At 43.2% G+C, this 14,029-nt stretch overlaps 1 pseudogene; it reads left to right on the top strand.

The window, feature by feature from the left end:
• The first annotated feature begins 12,317 nt into the window (after positions 1-12,317).
• On the top strand, positions 12,318-12,859 carry LOC129463758 (peptidyl-prolyl cis-trans isomerase A-like; annotated as a pseudogene).
• Positions 12,860-14,029: the final 1,170 nt, after the last annotated feature.

Genomic DNA, 14,029 nt, shown 5'->3' with positions numbered 1-14,029 from the left:
ATTTTCAGTGTCCATTATGAAAATGCATATTGAATTTGTGGGAACCCTGCAGTAATCTTGGGTTCCCCCAAGGGTCTTGGCCCGGGGATTGGAAACTATTTCTCTAGGGAATAGTAACTTGGTTGCCGCAGCATAACCAGTTTAGAAACAAGAATAACAAAAAAAGGCCAGGCGTGGTGGCTCACGCCTGTAATCCCAACACTTTGGGAGGCCGAAGCAGGTGGATCAACTGAGGTCAGGAGTACAAGACTAGCCTGGCCAACATGGCGAAACTCCGTCTCCACTAAAAATACAAAAATTAGCCGGGCATGGTGCTGCCTGCCTATAGTCCCAGCTACTTGAGAGGCTGAGGCAGGAGAATCGCTGGAACCTGGGAAGCGGATGTTGCAGTGAGCTGAAATCGTGCTACTGCACTCCAGCCTGGGCAACAAAGCGAGACTCCATCTCCAAAAAAAACAAAAAAGAATTAAAGTGGTAAGTCCAGAAATACACCTACGAACTATTCAGTGCTAGTCCCTGTTGGAAGCAACTTCTTTTTTGTCTATTCTTTGCCTTCAGCTTTCCCCCGATTTGGCTCTTTGTGCATGTTTTTTATCTGACCACAGTTAACACACCCAGGTAGCAATATGGAAATGAAGACCTAGGTTCTCCTCAATCCTGGCCACAACGTTATTAGCTCTCTGGCCTTGAGTTAATTACAGTCCTCAGTTGCAAAATGGAAACAATACCCTCCCTACAGAACGTTAAATGAGGCGATGTATGCAAAAACATACTTTGTAAAATGTAAGTGCTGTAGAAATGTCTTTGAATTCATCTGGCCATGGCACTCACCAGCTTAAAATTCTTCATTGGCTCCCCAGTGTCCTCAAGATTAAGGCCCCTGACCACATAACCAGTTCCCTATCCTCCTCACCCATGCACTTGCCTCTTAATCCTACATTCTAAAGTCCGGCCATATAGTCATTTCTCAAGTAGCTGGACTTTTATTGCCATTTAGGCCTTTTATTAGCAAACTGTTAGAACAGTAAGATCCACACAGCCAAAAGCCCTCACTACACTCCCTTAGGTGGATGATGCCAATCTCTATGAGGAGCTGGGCAGCAGGAACCATTTTTTACCCACAGCATGGTTTCATCATCTTGGCAATTGTGTGTGCACTATATAGGGGCAGTAAATAACAAATGCTTTGGAATCAACTACAATTTGATAAATGTTTGTTTAATTACATTAAACTACAGGAATGATGCAGATAATATGGACCTGCATCTTGTCAAGAATGAGTCTCGCAGGTTTTTCTGGATGGTTGGTGCTTGCAGAGTGAAAGGGCTTAGTCAGACCTTTTAGGGGTAACATTTGGTGGTTGGCGGAAGGAGGAGGTTGTATCTGACTGAGACATCTGGTCACCTCCTCTCCTTGGCAAAATGGAGCAGCAATGAGCCATTGCTACTCCTAAGAAGAACACCTGGATAGGCCAATGTTCCTAGCTGGTGTACTGGGAATGAGCCCATAAAATTCTTTATCATTATATTTTATTGCAGCGGTTCTCAATCTCAATCAGATTTTGCCCTCCAGGAGAAATTCGCAATGTCTGGAGTTTTTTGGTTGCCTCAACTAGATGCTTGCTACTGGCAAGTTGGTAGGGACCTGGGATGCTGCTAAACATTCAACAATGCCCAGGAAGGTGGCAATAGTACTGAAGTTTTAGAAATCCTGTTTTATAGGAATGTTGCTTTGGGCATTTGTTTTTCCTGGTTACAGGTGCTTTTTTGAGAATGCATCTTTTGTGTAAGTCACTGAATGGTTGTATAAAACACTCACAGCTCCCCAAACACAGGGATATTCCCTTTTACCTCTGCAACTTGGCACACACTGCATTGCACCTGTTGAGTTATTTCTCTTGCTAAGTCCTTCTCATCCATCAGGCCTCAGTTTGGACACCATGTCCTCCAGGAAGTCTCTCCTAATCCCTAAAAACTGGGTGAAGTGGGTGCCTGCCTGCTTTGTGCATCCATGCTGCTATGAGAACAGTTACTACACTTCAAAAGAATGAGCAGTTTTCTTGACAGTCTTCCCATGGAACAGTAAGCTCCTTGGGGTAGGGACCCAGTCTTGCTCACTACTGTATTCTTAGTGCTCAGCATAGCACCTGGCACTGTGGGCCCCCAATAAATATAAGCACATTTGGAGAGTCTCTATAATTTGAGAGTTGGCAGGAAGACAGAGGTCAGGATGGAGGCTTTTTCAAATTGTCTGTCCCTTCCCATTGATACCACCACAGTTGTAAGCCCTGCTCAAAAGTACTTCTGCTTCCTTAGATGTGTTCCATTAGACACAATGGTAAGAACAACAGTGCAGGGAAACTCATGTGAAGTCTGGTGAGCTGTACTTAGAAATCTGGTTTATTTAATTTTATGTTACTCTCTGCATTTATTTATTTTGATATCTTTTTAATTTTTATGCCCAAGCCTTAGCAAATTATGGTCTATGGACCAATTTATCCAGTTGCCTGTCTTGGTATAGCCCCAGAATTAAGAATAGTATATATATATATATATATATATATATATATATATATATATATATATTTTTTTTTTTTTTTTTTTGGAGAATGAGTCTCGGTGTATCGCCCAGGCTAGAGTGCAGTGGCACGATTTTGGCTCACTGCAACCTCCATCTCCTGGACTCAAGCGATTCTTCTGCCTCAGCCTCCAGTGTAACTGGGATTACAGGTGCCTGCCAGCATGCCCAGCTAATTTTTGTATTTTTTAGTAGAGGTGGGGTTTCACCATGTTGGCCAAGCTGGTCTTGAACTCCTGACCTCAGGTGATCCGCCCACCTCGGCCTCCCAAAGTGCTGGGATTACAGGCATGAGCCACTGTGCCCAGCCAGTTTATATATATTATTTATATATTAAAAATATATAATATATATGTATATAAAATATATGTATATATTTTTAAAATATATTTTAAACATTTAAATAACTATGTTTAAAATATAAATATATTTTTTTAAAATATATTTAAATATGTTTAAAATATAAATATATATTTTAAATATGTATATTTAAAATATATATATATATATATTTTTTTTTTTTTTTTAATTGGAGTCTCACTCTGTCGCCATGCTGGAGTGCAGTGGCACGATCTCGGCTCACTGCAACCTCTGCCTCCCAGATTCAAGCAATTCTCCTGCCTCAGCCTCCTGAGTAGCTGGGACTACAGGCGTGCACCACCACGCCCAGCTAATCATTTTATTTTTAGTAGAGACGGGGGTTTCACCATGTTGGCCAGGATGGTCTCAATCTCTTGACCTCGTGATCCACCCGCCTCAGCCTCCCAAAGTGCTGGGATTATAGGCATGAGCCACCGCCCCCAGCCCAGTTTTTATATTTTTTAAGTGGCTACATTTTAAGTGGTTATGTAAGTATCTACAGAATCTCAATTTTGCCTCCTGGGCCCTAAAGAGTAAAATCTTTGCAATCTAGTTATTTACAAAAAATGTTTGCTGATCCCTACGTGAGCCTTTAGCAAAATTTGCATTTAAATATTCCAGTCTGGTCTCAGCTGTGCCTTATAGTTTCCTGAGCCTATTGGGGTTCATTTGGTAAAAGGGGAAATGGCACAGCCTGTAACAGCCATTTGTAGCAGAAGCAACTGTCATGAGACCTTCAGGAAGACCTCCTGACAGCCTTACCGGACACTCTTGTAACAAGATTCTTTTAATACAATCAGTACAATGTATACACTTTACCAAATTCTTTTACACCTTCAATTTAAAGTCACAAGTATAAAATCAATTGCACATTTTAAATTGAAATTGCAAGGTAATCTGTGAGATTCCCTTCGAGGATAATTTCTTTCTTTACTATTACACTTCGCATGAATAGCAGACACACACAGATTGTCTTACACTTAATGGTTAGTACTAAAAATATTAGTACTATGGGTTTGATTTAGCTTGTCGTTTCTATATTTAACTCTAAACCTTCCAGAGTTACATGATCATATAACAACAGATTTACCAGCTCAGATGAGCTGGGTAATTGGATGATGAAAAAAAAAATCAGGACATTAATGAGATTATTTATCTTGAAGAGATCTGAGACTGGGACCCAGGACTAGGGACCTATACTAGGCTGGGTCCCAAAACTGATATCCCAAAACACGCTGCTTTGACATGCTGAACTGAAGAAGAGGCCACATCTCTCTGACTTTCCTCCCATCTTCCTATCTCTCAATCCTCTGTCTCTCCCGAAGCATAGGATGAAGTTGTTCTCTGAAGGTCCTTTGTCTGCCTAAAGTCTGGATCCACCAAAAAAGAAAACAATTACCTCTGGTCCTTTCCTTAAGTTTTCATTGACTGAACTCATTGCAAGAAGAAAGACTGAACTTGGTCCATACACCTGGACAGACTTTCATCACAAACCACTGTTTGCTCATTGGGCCCAACAGAGTTTGTCCCAGGCCATTGTATATTTCAATTCCATTGACTTCCCCTGAAAATTATTTACTACCTTCCTAAATCATCCATGTTTCCCCATCTCCCTTTCACTCAAGAAGAGGATATATAATCATCTGTACCCTACTGTGTGGTAAGGAAATCACTCTGTGATTTTCCCCGATGCACATTAATAAATTTGCCTGGCATTTCTCCTATTAATCTGCCTTTTGTGAATTTATTTTCAGCGAGGCTTCAGACAGCAAAAGGGAAGTTTTCCCTTGGCCCCCTACAATTTTTTGTTTTTTCTTTTCTTTTCTTTTTGAGACAGATCTCATTCTGTTGCCCAGGCTAGAGTGCAGTGGCGCCACCTCGGCTCACTGCAACCTCCGCCTCCCAGGTTAAAGCGATTCTCCCGCCTCAGCCTCCTGAGTAGCTGGGATTACAGGTGCGCACAACCATGCCCTACTAATTTTTGTATTTTTAGTAGAGACAGGGTTTCACCATGTTGGTCAGGCTGGTCTTGAACTCCTGACCTCATGATCTGCCGGCCTCAGCCTCCCAAAGTGCAGGGATTACAGGCGTGAGCCACTGCACCCGGCCTCTTTTTAACTTTTAAAGCCTAATTTGGGTGGACAGAGAGAGAGACAAAAAAAGAAACGAATCACAGCTAAAGGATTAAGAATAATGATAACTTAAAACTTCTCAATAGCAATGCTGGAAACTAGAATACGATGGAGCAATGACTTAAATTTGAGGGGAAATTATTGCCAAACTATAATATCCACCTAACCAAACCAGCAATAGGAAGAATTGAAAAGTTACATATGTGCAAGCTTTTTTTTTTTTTTTTTTTTTTTTTTGAGATGGGAGTCTTGCTCTGTCACCCAGTCTGGAGTGCAATGGCACAATCTCAGTTCACTGCAACCTCCACCTCCTGGGTTCCAGCGATTCTCAGGCCTCAGCCTCCCTAGGAGCTGCGACTACAGGCATGTGTCACCACACCCGGCTAATTTTTGTATTTTGAGTAGAGATATTTTTAGTAGAGACGGGTTTTCACCATGTTGGCCAGGCTGGTCTTGAACTCCTGACCTCAGTTTATCTGCCTGCTTCAGCCTCCCAAAGTGCTAGGATTACAGGCATGAGCCACCGCACCCGACAGGTGCAAGCTCTTAAAGAATTGGCCTCTTTCATGTATGTGTCCCCAGGAAAGCTCATGGAGGATATTCTTCCCCAGAACTAAGGAAGAAACTGAGAAATGGGGTTCAGGAAATAAGAGACCAGCAAAGGAGTTTGGGGAAAGGAATTCTCAAGATGACACTGAAAAGAATTCTCAGGACAGCTGGGCACAGTGGCCCATGCCTGTAATCCCAGCACTTGGGAGGCTGAGGCAGGAGGATTGCATTTAAGCTCATGAGTTCAAAATAAGTCTGGGCAACATGGAGAGACCCTGTCTCTACAAAAAAAAAAAAAAAAAAAAAAAAATTTAATTAGCTGGGCATGGTGGGAAGTGCCTATAGTCCCAGCTACTCAGGAGGCTGAGGCAGGAAGATCACTTGAGCCCAGGAAGTTGAGGCTACAGTGAGCTGTGATTGCCCCACTGCACTCCAGCCTAGGCAACAGAGCGAGACCTTGTCTCAGAAAAAAAAAAAAAAAAAAAAAAAAACAGAAATCTCAGGACAACAGCAACTAGGCCAGATTGGAACAGCAGGACAAAGAGATCCTGGAAATACATTGCCAAGAAAAAAAAAAAATGAAACTGATACATCACCTGATGTTGGTGAAAATATTGATACTTTATACTTCTAATAGAGAATTTTGAAGTGAATTAGAAATAGGTACCCAGAAAATGAAGCTAAATTTTTTTTTTAATGAAGGCAACTGTCAATTCCAGGAAAAAACAGGGAGTTATATTTTTAAAAAGAAATATAATCATAGTATACTATACGGCACAGCTATGAATAACATTTACAAAGTCAGAATAATTAATACCATATATTGATTTAACAAAAAATGTGATGTAATTATAATGAAATGATAGGATCTCTGTGTGTGTGAATATGTGCAAGTGTGTGTGAGGATGAGTGATAGGAGTAAAGAATAAGTCTTTACTTAAAGTAAAGAGGATGTCTCTATAGAGACATGATATCTCTATAGAGATGGCAAAAGAAGAAAAGAAATAACAAATAAAAACACCAGAAGAAGCAACTGAAAGAGTTTAAAGTAGTTGCCTCTGGGCATTGGGGTTGAGTAATGGAGAAGGATGAAGCAGATTACTGTTCTTTTCATTGCAAAAGCTCTGTAGAACAATTTTATTTTTAAGAATATAGGGCCTGGCATGGTGGCTCATGCCTGTAATCCCAGCACTCTAAGAGGCCGAGGCAGGTGGATCACTTGAGCTCAGGAGTCTGAAACCAGCCTAGGCAACATGGTGGAACTCCATCTGTACCAAAAAAATACAAAAATTAGCCAGACATGGTGGTGTGCCTGTAGTCCCAGCCACTTGGGAGGCTGAGGTGGGAGCATCACTTGAGCCCAGGAGGCAGAGGTTGCAGTGAGCCCAGATCATGCCACTGCACTTCAGCCTGAGTGACACAGTGAGACTATGAATGTGTATAACTTTGGTTTTTTAAAATTTAGTTTTATTAACGAAAGAAATATGCCTTAAGGTTTCTCCTTGGCCACTGTCACTGCCTAGCCCTTCTCATTCTCTCTATAAATCTCTAAATATTAGGATGCCTCAGGGCTCTATCATGAGTCCTTTCTCTTCTGAAAGCATATACTCTACCCAATGGTCTCACCTAGTTCTAGGGCTGTAAACACCACCCAACAATTGCACACTTCTTTTGTTTTTGTTTTTGTTTGAGACGGAGTTTTGCTCTTGTTGCCCAGGCTGGAGTGCAATGGCGTGATCTTGACTCACCGCAACCTCCACCTCCAGGGTTCAAGCGATTCTCCTGCCTCAGCCTCCCAAGTAGCTGGGATTTCAAGCATGTGCCACCACACCCGGCTAATTTTGTATTTTCAGTAGAGACAGGGTTTCTCCCTGTTGTCCAGGCTGTTCTCAAACTCCTGACCTCAGGTGATCTGCCCGCCTCGGCCTCCCAAAGTGCTGGGATTACAGGCGTGAGCCACTGCACCCGGCCAAAAATTGCACACTTCTATCTCTAGCCCTGCTCTGTTTGCTACTCCAGACTCACGTATCCAGTGCCCTACTTGACACCTTCTCTTAGATGTAACTAGGCAACTCAAACTTAGTACACCTAATAGAGCCTCCTACTTTTGTCCCCGAAGCTTGTTCCTTTTCTAGTCTTTCTCGTAGTAAATGTCACCATCAGCTATTTGAGCTCAAACCAAAAACCAAGATGTCATCTTTAATTTTTCCTTTGTTCTTATCAATATCCACCCCATATGTCCTGCTGTCTCTGCCTTTAAAATGCATCTCAGGGCTGGGCGCAGTGGCTCATACCTGTAATCCTGGCACTTTGGGAGACCGAAGTCGGTGGGCTACTTGAGGTCAGGAGTACGAGACCAGCATGGCTAACATGGTGAAACCCCGTCTCTACTAAAAATACAAAAGTTAACCGGGCATGGTAGCGTGCACCTGTAATCCCAGGTACTCAGGAGGCTGAGGCAGGAGAATCATTTGAACCTGGGAGGCAAAGGTTGCAGTGAGCCGAGATCGTATCACTGCACTCTGGCCTGGGCAACAGAGTGACTCCATTTAAAAAAAAAAAAAAAGTTACTTATCCTCTTTATAATTCTCAGTTTCCTTAGAAGTAAAATAAATAGACCTACTCATTTCAGATGGTTTTTTTAGTAAGAATTAAAGGAAATAAATGGAATAATTTACAGAGTGCCCTGTGCATCAGAAACATTACTATCATTATTATTGCCATCATCAGGATTATCATCATTCCACATGTCTCTTTCATCTTCTAAAGATCCACTATATGTAGGCAAAGCCAGTATCACTAAATAGTCGGGTATAAAATTAAAACCTTTAATATTTCTCAGTAGTTTTGTCCTGAGGTTTATACTCAGTACTTTCAATTAATTTGTACTGAACAATACAATTTCAAAAATACGATATTAATAGCAACCTAAATGGCTACTTACTAATTATTACGGCCAGGTATATCTATAGGACACTAAAAAAAAACAATCAATTCAACACTTTAAAAAAAAAAAATCAAGGCCGGGTGTGGTGGTTTGCACCTGTAATCCCAGCACTTTGAGAGGCCAAGGCAGGCAGATCGCTTGAGCTCAGGAGTTCGAGACCAGACTTGGCAAGATGGAAAAACACAGTCTCTACCAAAAAAAAAAAAAAAAAAAAAAAATTAGCTGGGCATGATGGCCCACACCTGTAGTCCTCAGCTACTCAGGAGGCTGAAGTGGGAGGATCACCTGAACCTGGGAAGGCTGAGGCTGCAGTGAGCCGTATCGTGCCACTGCACCCCTGGGCAACAGAATGAGACTCTGTCTCAAAAAAAAAAAATTTCAATCTGAACCTTAACTGGAATTGCCTGTATTATTTTTTTGGCCCGTCATTTGGCTAAATATTTCACTCTCTAACTTTCTGAGTTGCTCTCACACAGGTACTGCCAAAGCAAACTATCAGACTTGTTTATCAAAAGCAAAATTTAAAGGGCAAATTGTGACCTCCAAGAGATGAAATAAATGACTCTTTTCATGAAAAAGAATTTAGGGAACTGTAAGTGATCTGGGGCACTTCATGCTGAGAGGTTCAAGTATAAAGGGTACTAAACAGGTGGCTCCCAGGGGTAATTTTAGCCAGAATGTTCTGCAGTGTGGCTTTTCAGAGCGTCAGGGAGGACAGTGCCCCAGCCTGTCACTGCAGAAACTCCCTCGAACAATCAAGTACATTCACAGAATAACCAAGGAGAGCAAAGCCAGAACTGACACTGGTTTAGGAATTGGAAAATTGAAAGTTGTATGACCCTGTGAGGGCTGTGTTCTCAGTTCTTGGAACTTGCCCTAAGAACAGACTGTCATGCTCCATTTTTGCCTCTGATAAAGAGCATACATGAGTTTAGCACAAGGACTCTGAACATAACCATGACATTTCCATCTGGTAATAGTGGAAGGGTCAGGGAAGCTGGCCGAGGCCCAAGGCTGGTGAAAAAAATCTGAGCTGTTCTGATGGGGCCACAGCCATTTATGTCCATGGCTTTCAAACTCATTAAACTGTAACCCACATTAAGAAATGCATTTTACATCATAGCCCAGTACACACATATACACACAAACACACTACTGAGACAAACATTTCCAGAAGGAATACCTACTGTTTCTGTAATGCACTGTATTCTTTATTATTCTATTTTATTTTTTGTTCATACTGTTCATAACCAACTAAAATGAAAATCCAGTTTGAAAAAAATACTGATTATAAAATTCCAATCAGGCTGGGTGCAATGGCTCACGCCTGTAATCCCAGCACTTTGGGAGGCCGAGGCAGGCAGATTACCTGAGGTCAGGAGTTTGAGACAAGCCTGGCCAAGATGGTGAAACCCCATCTCTACTAAAAATACAAAAAACTAGCCGGGCGTGGTGGCACATGGCTGTAATCCCAGCTACTCAGGAGGCTGAGGCAGGGGAATTGCTTGAACCCGGGAAGCAGAGGTTGCAGTAAGCCAAGATCACACCATTGCACTCCAACCTGGGCAACAAGAATGAAAATGCATCTCAGGCCGGGCGCGGTGGCTCACGCTTGTAATCCCAGCACTTTGGGAGGCCGAGGCGGGTGGATCACAAGGTCAGGAGATCGAGACCACAGTGAAACCCCGTCTCTACTAAAAATACAAAAAATTAGCCGGGCGTGGTGGCGGGCGCCTGTAGTCCCAGCTACTCGGAGAGGCTGAGGCAGGAGAATGGCGTGAACCCGGGAGGCGGAGCTTGCAGTGAGCCGAGACTGCGCCACTGCACTCCAGCCTGGGCGACAGAGCGAGACTCCGTCTCAAAAAAAAAAAAAAAGAAAAAGAAAATGCATCTCAAAAAAAAAAAAAAAAAGTCCAATCAAACCATACTCTTTGTTTTTTTTGTTTCTTTGTGTTTTTGTTTTGTTTTGTTTTGAGTGCAATCCCAGCAGTTTGGGAAGCCAAGGCAGGAAGATCACTTGAGGCTAGGAGTTCGAGACCAGCCTAGGCAGCATGGTGAAACCCTGTCTCTACTAAAATTACAAAAATTAGCTGGGTGTGGTGGTGCATGCCTGTAATCCCAGCTACTCGGGAGGGTGAGGCGGGAAAATGGCTTGAACCTGGGAGGCAGAGGTTCCAGTGAGCCCAGATCGTGCCATTGCACTCCAGCCTGAGTGACAGAACAAGACTCTGTCTCAAAAAGCAATAAATAAATACATAGGTGTTCAGGTTGAGCAGCAGCTGACCCTCTGACAACTCATCTTGAGGCCTTATGCTGCTGGAAAGTTCCTCTCCCAGTGGGTGAATCGAAGGAGAGCTTCTGTTTTTATGTCAGACACAGCCACCTGTGACCTTGACAGTGACTCGGTTTGGTCATCACTTGTTTGTTTTTATGTAAATTTAACTGCTATCTAAATAGCCATAAAATGGTCAAACAATAAATCCTCAGTGAACACACAGGGTCTCACTGCAAATTCTGCAGCTGAGGGATGGCAGACCATGGAAGAGCAAGGAGTTTCTGAGAATTGGGAGAGTTGCCCCGAGACATTTGGTCAGGAAGATACCTTTTCCTTATGCAAAGTCAAGAAAAGCGTTTAGGTCCATAAACCTATAGCACCTGGCACCAGTCTGGCAGGCAATATTGACAGAGTCTTTTCAATACAGGAGACAAGATCATCCCCAACACTCATGCACACTTGTTCAAAAACATATCTTTTGGAACCAGGTAAAGGTGATGGTTGCACTGTAAACACATAAATGTCACCACGTTGTACACTTTAAACCTGTAAATGGGTTGGGCACGGTGGCTCACGCCTATAATTCTAACACTTTGGGCTGCCATGGTGAGCAGATCGCTTGAGCTCAGGAAATGGAGACCAGCCTGAGCAACATAGCAAAACCCCATCTCGACAAAAAGTACAAAAATTAGCTGGGCATGGTGGCACGTGCCTGTAGTCCCAGCTACTCTGGACGCTGAGGTAGAAGGATCGCTTGAGCCCAGGAGGTCAATGCTGCAGTGAGCTGTGATGGCGCCACTGCACTCCAGCCTGAGTGACAGAAGAAGAGCCTGTCTCAACAAAACAAAACAGTTAAATGTTATGCAAATTTCACCTCTCTCTCTCTATGTATATATATATATATATATATATATATGTATATCTAGAAATAAATATAAATATATATAAATAAATACAAATATATGTAAAATATATATATATTTTTTTGGAGACAGTCTCACTCTGTTACCCAAGCTGGAGTGCAATGGCACGATCTCGGCTCACTGAAACCTCCGCCTCCCAGGTTCAAGTGATTCTCCTACCTCAGCCTCTAGAGTAGCTGGGTTTACAGGCATGCGCCACCACACCAGGCTAATTTTTTGTATTTTTAGTAGAGACGGGTTTTACCATGTTGGACAGTCTGGTCTTGAACTTCTGACCTCAAGCAATCTGCCAGCCTCGGCCTCCAAAAGTGCTGAGATTACAAGCATGAGCCACCACGCCTGGCCTATGAATATTTTTAATTTAAAATATATATCTATACACACACACACCACCAAAGCAATACAAATGTGACCTTTTTGGTTATTATTTGTTCTGGTTTTCTGGCACCTTGCATAGTCAAGGCAGAAAGGTTTTAGGGATTTAATTTCAAGAAAATGAAGATAGAAAGATGAATGATTGTGTAAATAGTGAAATAGCTGCAATTTTTTTTTAAATGGGCTTTGCAGATGCTGCTGCCACCAGGAGACTTGTACTATCAGCCACGGTCAACCCCACGGTGTTCTTCGACATCGCCATCGACGGCAAGCCCTTGGGCTGAGTCTCCTTCGAGCTGTTTGCAGACAAGTTTCCAAAGAGAGGAGAAAACTTTTGTGCTCTGAGCACCGCAGAGAAAGAATTTGGTTATAAGAGTCCCTGCTTTCACAGAGTTATTCCAGGGTTTATGCGTCAGGGTGGTGACTTCACACGCCGTAATCACACTGGTGGAAGTCCATCTACGAGGAGAAATTTGATGATGACAACTTCATCCTGAAGCATACAGGTCCTGGCATCTTGTCCATGGCAAATGCTGGACCCAACACAAACGGTTCCCAGTTTTTCATCTGTGTTGCCAAGACTGAGTGGTTGGATGGCACGCATGTGGCCTTTGGCAAGGAGAAAGAAGGCCTGAATATTGTGAAGGCCATAGAGCACTTTGGGTCCAGGAATGGCAAGACCAGCAAGAAGATCACCATTGCTGACTGTGTTTTATCTTAACCACCACACCATTCCTTCTATAGCTCAGGAGAGCGCCCCTCCACCCCATTTGCTCACAGTATCCTAGAATCCTTGTGCTCTCGCTCAGTTCCCTTTGGGTTCCATGTTTTCCTTGTTCCCTTCCATGCCTAGCTGGATTGCAGAGTTAAGTTTATGATTATGAAATAAAAACTAACAACCAAAAAAAAAAGGCTAGTTTGATATAGCTTAGCAGACGGCCTAGAGCCAGGGTCCAGGACTAGCCACTGTTTCATTACCTCCTCCAAAGCCCTGGGGAACCCACCTCACCCACAGTCCCCTCTGAGTGTGATCAACAGTGGTTACACATGATCCATCACCCAGTCACACAGATAGGCCAAGGGAGACATGGATAGAGGCGTGAGGTGGCCTTGAGAGCTCTGCCCTATAGCGGCCCCTCTGCTGGATGGTGAAGGCTGTCCCACAGGAACTCTTGGGACATTTGACATAAGGCACGAGTGAAAATCCACTGATACAGACAAAAGCAGTAGAGCCAGAGGCCAAATATCTGAGTCCCTGTCATGGTGGAGACCCAAAGCAGGAATCCACAGTCACCCAGTTCTGAAGAGTCACTTGCCAGGTATTGTGATGGTGCCACCAGAGTTGCTATCAGAGCAATGGGGCTGCAAGTACATCCCAGACTACATCCTGTATGGCCTAATCACGTGGCCTGAGACAACTTCCTGTGTCCTTTATTTCCCTACGTAGCCTTATAATTGGCCTTCATTCATGGAAATAACATGAGGATGTGCCTGCTCCTCGAAACCCCAAAAAATCTAATTTACATCTAAAGGCCACAGAAGGAAGCCACTGAAAAGATTCTGGCCACATCCTCCTTCCCTAATGAAGGATTGGTGGGGACTCTCTAGAAGCCATTGGTAGGTCAGCTTATTTCTAATCCTCCTCTGTTGTGCCAGCCTCCACTATGGAAGCTGAAAATGTTAAATACTTCTTTCCCAGCTGGGCGCGGTGGCTCACACCTGTAATCCCAGCACTTTGGGAGGCTGAGGCAGGAGGATCACGAGGTCAGGAGATGGAGACCATCCTGGACAACATGGTGAAACCCCATCTCTACTAAAAATACAAAAATTAGCTGGGCGTGGTGGCATGTGCCTGTAATCCCAGTTACTTGGGAGGCCGAGGCAGGAGAAT

The sequence above is a fragment of the Symphalangus syndactylus genome, chromosome 15 (genome assembly GCF_028878055.3).
Source record: "Symphalangus syndactylus isolate Jambi chromosome 15, NHGRI_mSymSyn1-v2.1_pri, whole genome shotgun sequence".
Lineage (NCBI taxonomy): Eukaryota > Metazoa > Chordata > Mammalia > Primates > Hylobatidae > Symphalangus > Symphalangus syndactylus.
This window is presented reverse-complemented; position numbering and strand designations above follow the sequence as displayed.